The sequence below is a fragment of the Mustela nivalis genome (assembly GCF_964662115.1).
Source record: "Mustela nivalis genome assembly, chromosome: 6".
In the NCBI taxonomy this organism is placed as follows: Eukaryota; Metazoa; Chordata; class Mammalia; order Carnivora; family Mustelidae; genus Mustela; species Mustela nivalis.
Genome location: NC_139025.1, coordinates 50,627,200 through 50,639,986, shown reverse-complemented (window position 1 = coordinate 50,639,986; position 12,787 = coordinate 50,627,200). Strand labels below are relative to the sequence as shown.

Sequence of the window (12,787 nt, the reverse complement as noted above, 5' to 3'; positions counted from 1 at the left end):
CAAATATATGAAGGCAAATCCTTATGATAAATCCCTTATTATACCCAAATCTGGTGGTTCTGCTTTTCAGATCAAACTCTGACTGACACAGAGACTATAAAATAAGTAGCTTTAAATTGAATGAAGCAGGAAAGAAGAAATCAATTACTATAAGAGATAAGATGGCATAAAAAGGCAAATACTTTGAAAAGGGGCCAAATGCAAGTTATAAAAATGAAAAATATATTAAATAAAGAGCAACCTTCTAATATATGGGTTTAATAGTTAGATATAGACTTGGAACATGATATAGGAAACTATAACAAATAAACGGTTATTCAAATAAGATCAATATTTATTTCTCTCATAAATGCCAGCAATTCAGGGCTCCTGTGGCTGATCCTGTGGCTGATAACACATCTCCACATTGCCAAACAAACCAGATTTCTTTGTGTAACATCTCCGTTAAGCTTTTACATCTGTGTCCTGCAAGGCTGCTTCACACCCTGCCATCACATCTGCACCCGACTGTACCAGAGTGATAGAAAAAAATAGGAGAGGCCGGTTCCTTTCCTTTTAAGGCTGTGATCCAAAAGTTACACATATCAATTTTACTTATTTCCCATTGATCTAGCCATAAATAGTTGCCATGGAGCCTCGCAAATGTCTTAAGGTAGGTGTTCAATTATTCGTATACAAATTGCGTTACTGCAAATGAGAATGTGAATATTGTGTCTCTGACACAATGGTTAAAAAGCAGGTAAGACACTTCGAAAAAGATCATTAGTACACAGCAGAGAATTTTACACAGACTAAAGCAGGGAAAGACACGAAAAAAAGTAATAGATCAAAATACAATAGATACAAGAGGGGAAAGGAAAAGATTAGGATTTTTTCAAAATATATAAGTCACATGAATCTTAAGCTTTGAGAGGTATACTGAATCTGGAGCAAAATAAAATAAAATTACACATAAATATCATGCAGAAAAACCAAAACACCCAAGACAAAGAGAAGATATTTAGAATCAACAAAAATAACCCATGAGGAATTCTACTTAACTTTTAATAAATGAGAAGAAAAACAGTAGTCTGTCTCATAAAGAACATTTATAATACATAACAATCCAGAAAGCCTCCTGGTGAGGTAGGAACAGCTTTGGAAAACAACAACTCACGGTCATAAAACGTACAAAAAGTTAGGTAAAATGTTGAAGCACTAAAGGACATTTTATATGCATCTGCATTGAATGAGATGATAATTGCATTTAAGTGTGCCACATCTGGCCCAAAGGACAGGCTATGGTCTACACAAAACAACACAACATGGAAGTTTCATAAAGAATCACACAATACATTGATATACTTCATTGTGCTCTTTCAAGGCAGGACCATAACATGGCAATTTGTATCTTTTTCTATATAGTTACATAGTAATTGTATGTTACTTTCCCTTCAGCATCTTTTTTTTTTTTAATATTTTATTTATTTATTTGACAGAGATCACAAGTAGGCAGAGAGGCAAGCAGAAAGAGAGGAGAAAGCAGGCTCCCTGCTGAGCAGAGAGCCTGATGCAGGGCTTGATCCCAGGACCCCAGGTTCATGACCTGAGCCAAAGGCAGAGGCTTTAACCCACTGAGCCACCCAGGCGCCCCTCCCTTCAGCATCTTTTTGCCAAAGACACTGGACCACAAAATTTTTGGTTTAAAAGTTTAAACTGAATGACATACAAAAGGCTCTTGTGCCAGTGAAAATGACTGCTAAATGTTCCAGAGCTTGTTGGTAAAACAAAATAGCATTGCCACATAATATTGGTGGAACTACATCAAAATAGTGCTATTACAATTCCCATTTCAGATGGCCAAACACTGTATTTGACAGTTTTCCATTTAAAAAACAACAAAAACCCTCCACTTTCCCAAGAGTTGGAACACTGATTTATGCCTTAACTGAAACTCCATTAAAATCAATATTTCTATATTGTAGAATTATTCTCCGTATTTGTATATGTGTGAACATCTTAGACAGCAGGTAAATGACATATCATTCAAATGATATCTGCTTATAAACAACAAAAGAATCTTCTAATCACAGGAACTTTGAGATAATAAATGTTCATTGTTCTCAGCCAGTGGTTATGCAGCAATAGATAACAAACACAATCCGACTCCAGGTGTTTTATCCATTGTACCTAAAGAAAAAGGATTCTGTGTTGGTGATACAGTTTTAAGCACAGTGGTTAACACAAGCTCTGGGGGCGCCTGGGTGGCTCAGTCTTTTATTTTGGTTGGGGGTGGATTCCAGCTTTTTAAATTTTTCCCCTTTTACACAAAACAAAGTTGAAGAAATAATACAAGATTAAAACTGCAAAAGTAGTTAATTGGTAGATCACATATACACAAAAAAAATCCAGAGAGCAAGACAGGCTTATCTACAGTGAGGAAACACATGTAAAAATTAAGGTAGTTTGTAGTTTTCATATGAAACATTTAAATAAAAAACAAATCAAACATATGCTACAATGGGTGCTACTGTTTAGTCAGATTGAAGGGAAGAAAACACTTATTTAGGGAGAGATATACCACAAGGTCTAGCATCAGTGCAATAAATTCACATTCTAGATTCTTCATAAAATCTACATTTCAATGCATTGCTGTGCTTACATGGAAATAAGTAAATCTCTAAAATTAGATAACCTAATAAACATACAAAAATGATCTGAATCCTGAGAAAGAATCAGTAGTGAACTGCCTTTAAGACACAAAAGGGAAATTTAGAGTCAGCCTGAGACTAAAGTTGTTATCAACATCATGTTCTAGACTAAGTCTGAAGGAACCTGGCATTACTTTAGTAAGCTGGGACCAGGTCTCCAGAAGAAATAATTTCTAATAATCCCTGGAGAAAAAGTTGATCCTACAATACCCAAAGATTGAGATTAAATAAATTAAGCCAAAGTGGGTGGAACATCAGAAACAACAAACACCTAATTTAGATTCCGAAGGGTTTCGGTTATTGGGATGATCACAAATGGAACATAAAATGACAACATATTAACTGTCTACACAATGGGTGAAATCACAAAATAAGTAAATGACAAAATATTCTCGAGAATGAGAAGATACAGAATCCTTTTCTGGTTGTGATGTGTAACAATTTTCCCAACACTACATATATCTAGAAAACATGTAAAATGTGTGAGTCAAGCACTTTCAGAAACAAGACAATAAGCAACATAAAACTGTGGTCCAAGGGACAAGGAAACAAACAAAGTGAGCCCTAGGATCTGCCTGGATGCATTTTCCAAACCGTGGTGCAAGAGTATATTCCCCAGCCTGAACTCACTGACCTGCAGAGACAGAGATCAGAATAAAGGAATGCTAAAGTACCTAGAATGAGAAATGTGTAAGACAGATAACCAAAGAAGGAAAATATCTGAAGGAGAAACTCTAGGACCACACACAGGGTCCCCTTGAGTATGTTGCTGAATATTAAGTTGCACTTCTATTGGGGAAACTCAGTAAGCTGGGAGCTTTAAGGCGAACAGTCCTAGAACTCAAACAGGTTATAGAAGTTCTGACTGATAAAGATAAAATCCATTGACTCCAGGACCCTACAAGAATGCCAAGGAATTTAAGTTATGTCTTCTTCTCAGGCAATTTTTTTCTTCAAGGGGCCAGATGAGAATTTCCCAAACTGATAAGGCTAATTGATCTGAACATCAGGAAAAGGTAATACTGCTGTGTAATAAGAGGAGAGCACGTGTAATAATACATCTGCCATAGCCTGAGAAGATACTGTAACCAGGACTACAGATCCCTCATGGGGGAAGGTCTAAGTCATCTGGAGTTCTGCCATCTGTACCACCCCAGGTGCTGTTTAAGATGGAAGGGAATGCAAATGGAGAGTTGAGGAGTATCTCAGTTTAGGCTGCTATAATAAAATACCCTAGACTGGGTGGCTTAAACAACAGATATTTATTTCTAACAACTCTGGAGGCCAGAAGTTCAAAGTCAAGGTTCTGGCAGGTTTGGCAAGGTGCTGATGGTGACAGTCCTCTTCCTGGTTTGCAGACAGCTACCTTCCTGCTGGTTCTCACATGATCAAGGAAGAAAGAGAACATGACCAAAAGAGAAAAGAGAGAGAGAATGCCAGTGAGCTCTGGTCTTTTCTTCTTCTTCTATTATAAGGGCACTAACCCCTTCATGGGGCCCTACCCTCATTATTCTGGTTTTGGACTATAGGTGAGCTTCAGTAGGTTGGAGTCCAGAGCCAGTGACCAAGTAATAATTCTTGAGGCATCTTTGGTGCAAAATGGTGGTTTATTAAAGCATGGGGACAGGACCCATGGGCAGAAAGAGCTGCTGCCCTGGAGTGGTGAAGCTTGGCTGATTATGTACTATGGGGTTGGTAGAGGTAAGGAAAAAGGGAGGTTTCAAGAAAGTACTTTCATATATTAAATGGACCTACAAGATACCAGAGGCCTTGCAATGATCAAGTTAAGGTTGTTTACCCCTCTAGCAATGCATTAACATGAAGACAGTTGGGAGAGTCCCTGGAAGAACTTGACACTCTGCCCACTTGAAATATCTGCAGATGGGTGGCAAGTTATAAAGACATGTAATTGTATTTGCATTCCCTTCTGGAAGCTACTGCTAAGGCTTTTGTAAGTAAACTGGGGGAGATTCCTGTCTTGCAGGATTGTGATCTCCACAAGTTGACTATTTGTTTTTCCTTTAGGGCAGCCAGGAGAGCCTGAGGAATGTCACATATATTCCATTGTGGGGTTGGGGGTGGTTCAGCTTCCGCTTTGTCCTCAGTTTGCCTTCTGTTCCCTCAACAACCTCATCTAAACCCAATCATCTCCCAAAGGCCCCACCTACAAATGCGATCAGACTGGGACTAGGGTGTCAACATATGAATTTGGGGGAGACGCTTAACATTCAGTCCATAACAAGGAGGGAGATGTGGAGTATCAGTTGTAGCCTCTGACTCTGCAGCTAAGTTGAAGGTTGTGGTGGTACCTTTCGCTCCTGAATTTGTGTGAAAAAAAACAAAAAACAAAAAACCATAAACGGGGGCACCTGGATGGCTCCTGGATTCTGCTCAGGTCATGATATCTGGGTCCTGAGATCAAGCTTCCATAGGGCTCTAGGTCAGCATGGAATCTGCTGGAGATTCTTTCCCTCTCCCTCCCTCGCCCACCCCCTCAATGTATGTGTGGTCTCTTTCTCAATTAGATGAATAAATGTTTAAAAATAAACAAACAAACAAAAAGCACACCCCAACCATGGAAATGCTGCTCCTTATGAAGTGGGAGAGTGAGAGTCTTGTCTTGGGGAGTCGAAGAATGAATCTTGCAAAGGGGAGTGAGTAAAGCAATAGAGTTTTATTAAGTGAGGATATAGGAAAAGCTCTCAGGAGTGAGAGGGGTCCCAAGAGGGTTGCCATTGAGGGTTTTAAGGGTTGGTTTTTTATTCAGTGCTAACCAGGGGACTTAAATCCTTTTAATATCTCTATTGATAGCACCATTGAGTAAGGACTGGTGATAACTCCTTTAATGGCTTACTTCCTTTTTAGGGTCTTGTAATTCTTTGTTGATCCAAAGTAGCTATTATAACAAGAGCCCACCTCTGACACCTAGGGTGGGGCGGACTGGTTTGTCACTTATCTCTGATTTCCTTACATCTCTGCATTTTTTTATTTTTGTGAGCCTGAACCAGTAGCCTCCTACCTCTCTCTCCCTACCTAGCCCAGCCTGCCCCTTATTCGCTTCCAATGTACATGTGGAGGTAGATTAGAGCAGAATAAATTCTGAAAGTGGACATTCTGGGAGGCCTGGTTGGCTCAGTCTTTTAAGCATCTGCCTGTGGTTCAGGTTATGATTTGTCCTGGGATCGAGCCCCACCTTGGGATCCCTGCTCAGCGTGGAGTCTGCTTTTCCCTCTCCCTCTGCCTCTACCCCCTGCTTATGTGCACTCTTTCTCTCAAATAAAAAATAATGTCCTTTAAAAAAATAAAAATGGACATTCTAAATTCTAAAGTTGACATTGTACTTCACCACACGTCTACCAAAAAATTACTACTCCATGAGCTGCTAGATCACTGCTGCCTGGTAGAGTGCCTTGCTAGAAGTCTTTTCTACTTCCCAGGAGCACACTGCATCCAACATTTGTGGAAAGCAGGCTATAAAGTCCTGGCTCAGTCTTAATAACTCAGAAGAACTCTAAAAGCCATCCAGAACTCTCTGTGGGATTAGCTGAAGCCTTTGCCATGGAAGAAGCAGAAGGCGACTTCTTTGTCTTTCTATCCTTTCCCTTCCCCTGCAGCTGGTAATTCTAAGAGCACGCTCCCATCAACCTCCTGTGCTAAATCTCACCTGTATGTAGTCTGCTTCCCAGGGAGCATGACCTGCAACATTAAAACCTGAAAATAGACACACAAAAGTGAGACTCAACAAAGCAACAAATCCTTTCCTTGAAATGATTAAAGTGGTAAAAGAGATTTATTTACTTGACAGAGAGAGAGCTCCTAAGTTGGCAGAGAGGCAGCAGAGAAAGAGGGGGATGTAGTCTCCCTGCTGAGCAGAGAGCCTGATGCAGGACTCCCTCCCAGGACCTTGAGACCATGACCTGAGCTGAAGGCAGAAGCTTAACCCACTGAGCCACCCAGGCTCCCCAGGGCTGAAGGCAGAAGCTTAACCCACTGAGCCACCAAGGCTCCCCAGGAATAAATAATTTAAATTGTCTACAAAATTCCAGAAGAGAGAAAATGATAGAACGTTTTCTGTAGGGAAGGAAAACTTTTCTCTTCTTCTCTTTAGACTCCCAGGCAGGCAAATGAGGCACCTCTGGCACCCTAAGGGGAAGCTGGTGGACCGATGTCTGGGACCTCAAAGGGGAGGGAAACAACTTATAGGAAGATGGGAGAAGAAATGATGGAGAGAAGTCTTTCTGGGTTCAAAAAAAAAATTGATCTTTAGTAATAATAGCTCTCTTCCTGGTACAGGCCCTCCATCTAATTTCTTTTAGGCAATTAAAGGGGAGGTAAAGGCTCTTCTTGGAGTCTGATGGGCCTTGATTGTCTTCAGCTGGAAATAATCTGTATGCCAAAGTAGAATTTATTAGGGCAGCCTGCCCTGACCCCATCATTACCAACTCCTATTGAGTACAGTGTAACATTGATACAGATATCAGATGCGGTATGAGAAAAGAAAATAACAAGTTGATTAGAAGGATACATCCTAAATAAAACGCAGGGAAATTTAATCAGCATAATTCAAAAACAATGACAGGATAGTTAATATTACAAGACCAATTATTGTAATTTATATTATAAAACAGAGAAATACCACTTAGTAGCCATATGAAAAGCAATTGATAAAATTTGGCAATTTGTCTGATGAAAACTTTTAGCTAAATAAGAGGAAGCTTCCTTAACCTGACACACAATAACTAACAATATCCTGCAGTAATAATGATTCCTAATGAGGAAGTGTTAGAAACATTTCTTTAATATTGTGAATATGGTAAAAATACAGTAAGTGTACCTCAAATCAATAAGGTAATAGGGTTCCTAATCACTGTAGAAGTACAATAAAAAGGAATAAAAAACCAAAAGGTTGATGAGAAAGAAAACATGAATCACACATTATAAAATTCTCTTTGTATATTTGTTGTATAATTGTCACAAATTATATAATTGCTTAGTCCCATTCCGTTACCTTTACCTCTGTGGATCTGGAAACCTGTGTGTGAGCAGCTGGGCCTTGATCAGGATGAGGCACAGGAGGCTCTCAACTTGCCCTAAAATGCACAGGGACACCAAAAAGAATAAACATTATTGAAAAAATCTCTGGTGGACACATTATAAATAAAGATGGGCTATTGCTTGTTTCAGCACCCTGTGTTATGGAGGAGGAATAGTTGTTTCTAATGAGCCCCCGGTTCCAACCAGAGCTGCAGATCTGTCACATGATCTGAGGTGGGCTAATGAGGGTTGACAATAGCACAGGACCACACTGGGCAATGTAGGGCTTTGTATCTAATTATAATTTTTTTTTTAAATTGTAGAGCTTTCATTTACTTTTTCTTACTGGTTTAACAAGTGGGATCTGGTACTATTTTGGATAAGTGCGTATCAGGGAGCACATTTTTTCTTTTGCCTGTCAAGCACAGGTATGTCTCAGCATGACACAAACAAAGAGTTAAATTCTTCTTGTCCCTGGGTTTTCCCAGTCCTGGTCTACCTCCATGGTCTGTTCTTTAAACCACAATGACTGAAATTGATGAGACTTCATTCCCTCCCCGCACTGTCACTAGGCAGTAGCTGCTGGGGTCTCCTTTCCCCAAACTTCTAAGTACAAAAGGGCTAACACGAGGGGATTATGAACTAGGCTAAGATGTTTTATAGTACTTCAGATTCGTATTTATTTCACTTTACTTCCTAATTATGCCCCTTTCCCACCCACGGATACTCATATTTTCATGGTACTTTTCCCTTTTAACATCTTTAAATATTGAGGAAATTCGTGGAATGCACTCATTCACTCTGACATATAAATAGTCGATATCAGCTAAGTGGGTTTTACATATTCTGTACAGAAAGAGTCTCTATTTTATAAACATCAAAGAGTCTCTATTTTATAAACATTTGCTAGCAAAACTAAAACACTAAATATTAAATCTGGAGTATCAGCCAGTAGGTGAACAGTTAAACCTTTAATAAATTTCTATAGCATCTTAAAATTTTGTAACAGCTACCTTCTCTTGAACTCTGCATAAAGTTAATTTGAGAATATAACAAACTAAAACACACAATAGTTTTTCCCAGAAGGCTGTAGAGGAGGAAACCGTTCTTCTCCCTTCTACCCAGTTAGGATCTCTGGTGAGGGTCTCAGAAACTGATTAACAAGTAAAAAACAAACACAAGTGTATTAGTGTGTGCATCCTGCTTACACGTGAGAACAGCCAGAGTTGAGTCACTCTAAGGGATGGAGAACTGGACCTCCACAGCATTTTAACAAAAGAATAATACATTTTTAGAGAAGGGAGAAGACAAAAGAAAAGGACTTTAAGTTTCTAGGGATTCAAATTGTGAGAAGGCAAATGTATAAGGAAAACCAGTGCTAGGTAAAGGCTCATTTTAGGAATATTTGTGATGGAGATTCCTCTGGTGCAGCCTTCAGGTGGATAAGGAGAGAGAGTTGTCTCTACCAGGGGTGTGGGGCTGACTCCGCCAGGAGAGCATGCAACTTTGGGCCTAGAGATTAGAAAGAAGAAAAGGAAGAAAGAGGGTAGAAGAGAGGAAGGAAGGAAGGAAAGGCTAAATAAATAAATAAATAACTTCTGGTTAATTCGTTTCTTCAGAAATGATAGAGTTGCCTCTGATAATTCTGTCTTTCCTGCGAGAGAGAGGAATGGAGGGCACCTTTGCAAGCTTATGTCCTGCCTTTGGGTATATAGTGGGAGAGCAGAGAGCTTCACTTGTATGTACTTCCTCTCCATGGCCTTGTGCTCAAAATAAGACTTAGGCCAGTGTGGTGTACTCTGGGGTGGCATATTCGGCTACCCTACAAAGCCAAGTGTTTTATTTATAAAAATAATATATTTGGAGTGGACATTAAGGAGACTACTTCTAAGAAAATTACATTTTTGAAGTTTTAATTAAATCCAAAATAGGCAATGTGTGCCAATACTACAAAAGACTTCAAAAATCTCTTCATATGCCAAATGTTTCCCAGTTTGAACACAAAATTTATTCCTTCGTGAACGTCATGTTATACTCCCTAAAACCTGAACAACTGTCATTGAAAACTAGAAGGAACATCGAATGCTAGGTATTATCCCCACATTTTATGAACAGCATAACAAAAAAGACTTAAGCGAACAAAATGAACATTTTTCCAGTGACCAAATCCCAAGAATTAGAATGACTGGATTTATAATTTAGCTAAGTCAGTTTTTTACCTGGTGACTTGCTGAAGGGACTTTGGGCAGAGATAATGGCTAGCATTTTTTAAGCACTCCCCTTGTTCCAGGTATGATTCTAGGCTGTTAACAGGGGTTATCTCATTTACTCCTCACAAAAGTCCTGCTTAATCTCTTTTTACATATTTTTTGTATGAGGAAACTGAGAGATAACATAAAGATTATGGAACTTGCCCAAGTTCACAGAGCTAGTGTGTGGAGGGAAGCCAGTGAGATATGTACATTCAGCTGGGGAAGGGCTTGACACACCAGTCCTCACCTACTAAAAAATCCTTTACTCACCATCACCAGCTCATAGTTAACAATTATTCTCTCCCAATTCATCAATATTTCATGACCTAGAAAGCAGAATTTTTATGTCGCACATAGTAGTCTGTATCCCTTTAAAAATATTCAATATATATCACAAACCTCAGTAAAATGAGTACCTGAAATAATTATACAGACCTACTGCTCAGTCCCAAGGGATTCTATATTCCCTCCCTGTTCCAGCTTGGATGCTTTATCAGGCTACTTAAGTGTGAAGAAAAACCACCTGCTCCTCTTTTCAACAAACAGAACAAATAATAGGTAAAAAGCAAAGACAAAAACAAAACAGCTCATTAAGGCAACAACAACTGAACAAATAATAATATGCAATTTAAAACCAAAATTTTTTTTCAGTTCTTCCTTTTACTTTTACAAAAATATTCACTCAAACATCACGCTTCCTCACACAGGGCCAATTTTGTAAAATGCATTAAATAACGTGAGCATTGTCCATCATAATGAAATGAAACAAGCATCAAAGGCACAATATTCATAAAACACTGAGAATCTCGAGCCCATTGAAATTCAGGCTTCTGGCCAAACACAACAGCCTCACACATCAGGCAGCTTAAGGTGTATGATTTGAAACTGATAATGCATAATTTCCAAAGAGCTCTAGATAGGTAAACAGTGATGATGCAATGAGTTATTTGTGCCGAGTATTTATTTCTTTGCTGTCTGATTGCTCCAGCTCCCCAGAGGTTAGGAGTCTCTCACCTGCTGTTGCTCAGCTGCTAAGATCAGAGTCTGTAACACAGACAGAGCGCCTGTGTTCCCAGGGCCGCTGCCTCAGAGAGATAAGGCTGCATTGGAGAAGTGCTTAGATTTGCCTCCCTTGGAAAGAGCCTGAATGGCTATCGGTAATAAATGTTACTTCTCAACTGTTATGTCAGACAACACTGCCTTGCATACACAGGTAAAATTTGATAAAAGGGAGTTGTTTAAAATCACTTAAAATGGCTATTGCTTCATTATTTCTGGTCTTTGTGTTATTGTTCTTTTCTTCTTTCCCTCTCTCCCCAATCTCCTGCTGAAATGCAATGATTTAAGAGCCCAGTGGAGATATTGGATCACATTTCTTCACTAGCTGCTCGTCTTGAAGGTTTTTGGTGAACTATTCCTGAGCCACCTTTGTCATTCTGCTGTCATTCAGGGCCTTACATCTCTACGTATGAGAACATTGCAAAAATCTACTACACCCATTCAGAAACATGTATTATGCCTGGTTATGACCTTGCAATTAAAACGTCAACTTCCAGAAGTCCAAGAAAGATAGCTGTAATCCCTCGCATCGTAGAAATTTATACAGTTCTTAATTTTATCAAAAGACAAAGATCATTTTCCCTGAAAGCTCCCAAAATTGCAAATGCAAATTCCTCAGCCTTCTTCCTGCCACTGGAGAGTGGGAGAGTCAGATTGTGCCACTAAATAGTACTTCATATAATTTACCAGTTTGATCAGATGTCATTATAAACTCTGTGCGTGTGTGTAACCCATAGAATGCACTTACAATCAGAGATCAATTGTTGCTGAATGTTCCCAATGTATTCTCAATTCTTTGTCTCCTTATGGTTCCTTGAGTACTCTGTTCAGTGCCTAATTTTTTACTCAGTCAAGGTACTGGGGATTCTTGGGTAATAAGTTGATAGATGACTTTCATCTGTATGCTTCTGTACTTTTGCATTTTATTAGGCACACTGGGCACAAATATACCTTACTATATAGAAATAATACTCAGAAATACATTGTCACAGGATTTTTATTTTTATTTTTTAAAAGATTTTATTTATATATTTGACAGAGAGAGAAATCACAAGTAGGCAGAGAGGCAGGCAGAGAAAGAGGGGGAGGCAGGCTCCCTGCGGAGCAGAAAGCCTGATGCAGGGCTCAATCCCAGGACCCTGAGATCATGTCCTGAGCAGAGGGCAGAGGCTTTAACCCACTGAGCTACCCAGGTGCCCCTGTCACAGGATTTTTCTTTTTATAATTTTTTATTTTTTATAAACATATATTTTTATCCCCAGGGGTACAGGTCTGTGAATCACCAGGTTTACACACTTCACAGCACTCACCAAAGCACATACCCTCCCCAATGTCCATAATCCCACCCCCTTCTCCCAAACCCCCTCCCCCCAGCAACCCTCAGTTTGTTTTGTGAGATTAAGAGTCACTTATGGTTTGTCTCCCTCCCAATCCCATCTTGTTTCATTTATTCTTCTTCTACCCACTTAAGCCTCCATGTTGCATCACCACTTCCTCATATCAGGGAGATCATATGATAGTTGTCTTTCTCTGCTTGACTTATTTTGCTAAGCATGATACGCTCTAGTTCCATCCATGTTGTCGCAAATGGCAAGATTTCATTTCTTTTGATGGCTGCATAGTATTCCATTGTGTATATATACCACATCTTCTTGATCCATTCATCTGTTGATGGACATCTAGGTTCTTTCCATAGTTTGGCTATTGTGGACATTGCTGCTATAAACATTCGGGTGCATGTGCCCCGTTGGA

At 39.3% G+C, this 12,787-nt stretch overlaps 1 long non-coding RNA gene across 1 annotated transcript in view; it reads right to left on the bottom strand.

Annotated features, from left to right (window-relative positions):
* Positions 1 to 3,954: 3,954 nt before the first annotated feature.
* The window catches only part of LOC309867016, a 49,890-nt gene continuing 41,057 nt past the window's right edge, over positions 3,955 to 12,787 (bottom strand). Inside the window, exons 4-6 of the long non-coding RNA XR_014312927.1 lie at positions 7,705 to 7,780; positions 6,355 to 6,401; positions 3,955 to 4,063 (exon numbers count right to left, since the gene is read on the bottom strand). This is a non-coding gene — a long non-coding RNA (uncharacterized lncRNA). The remainder of the gene's footprint in view (positions 4,064 to 6,354; positions 6,402 to 7,704; positions 7,781 to 12,787) is intronic.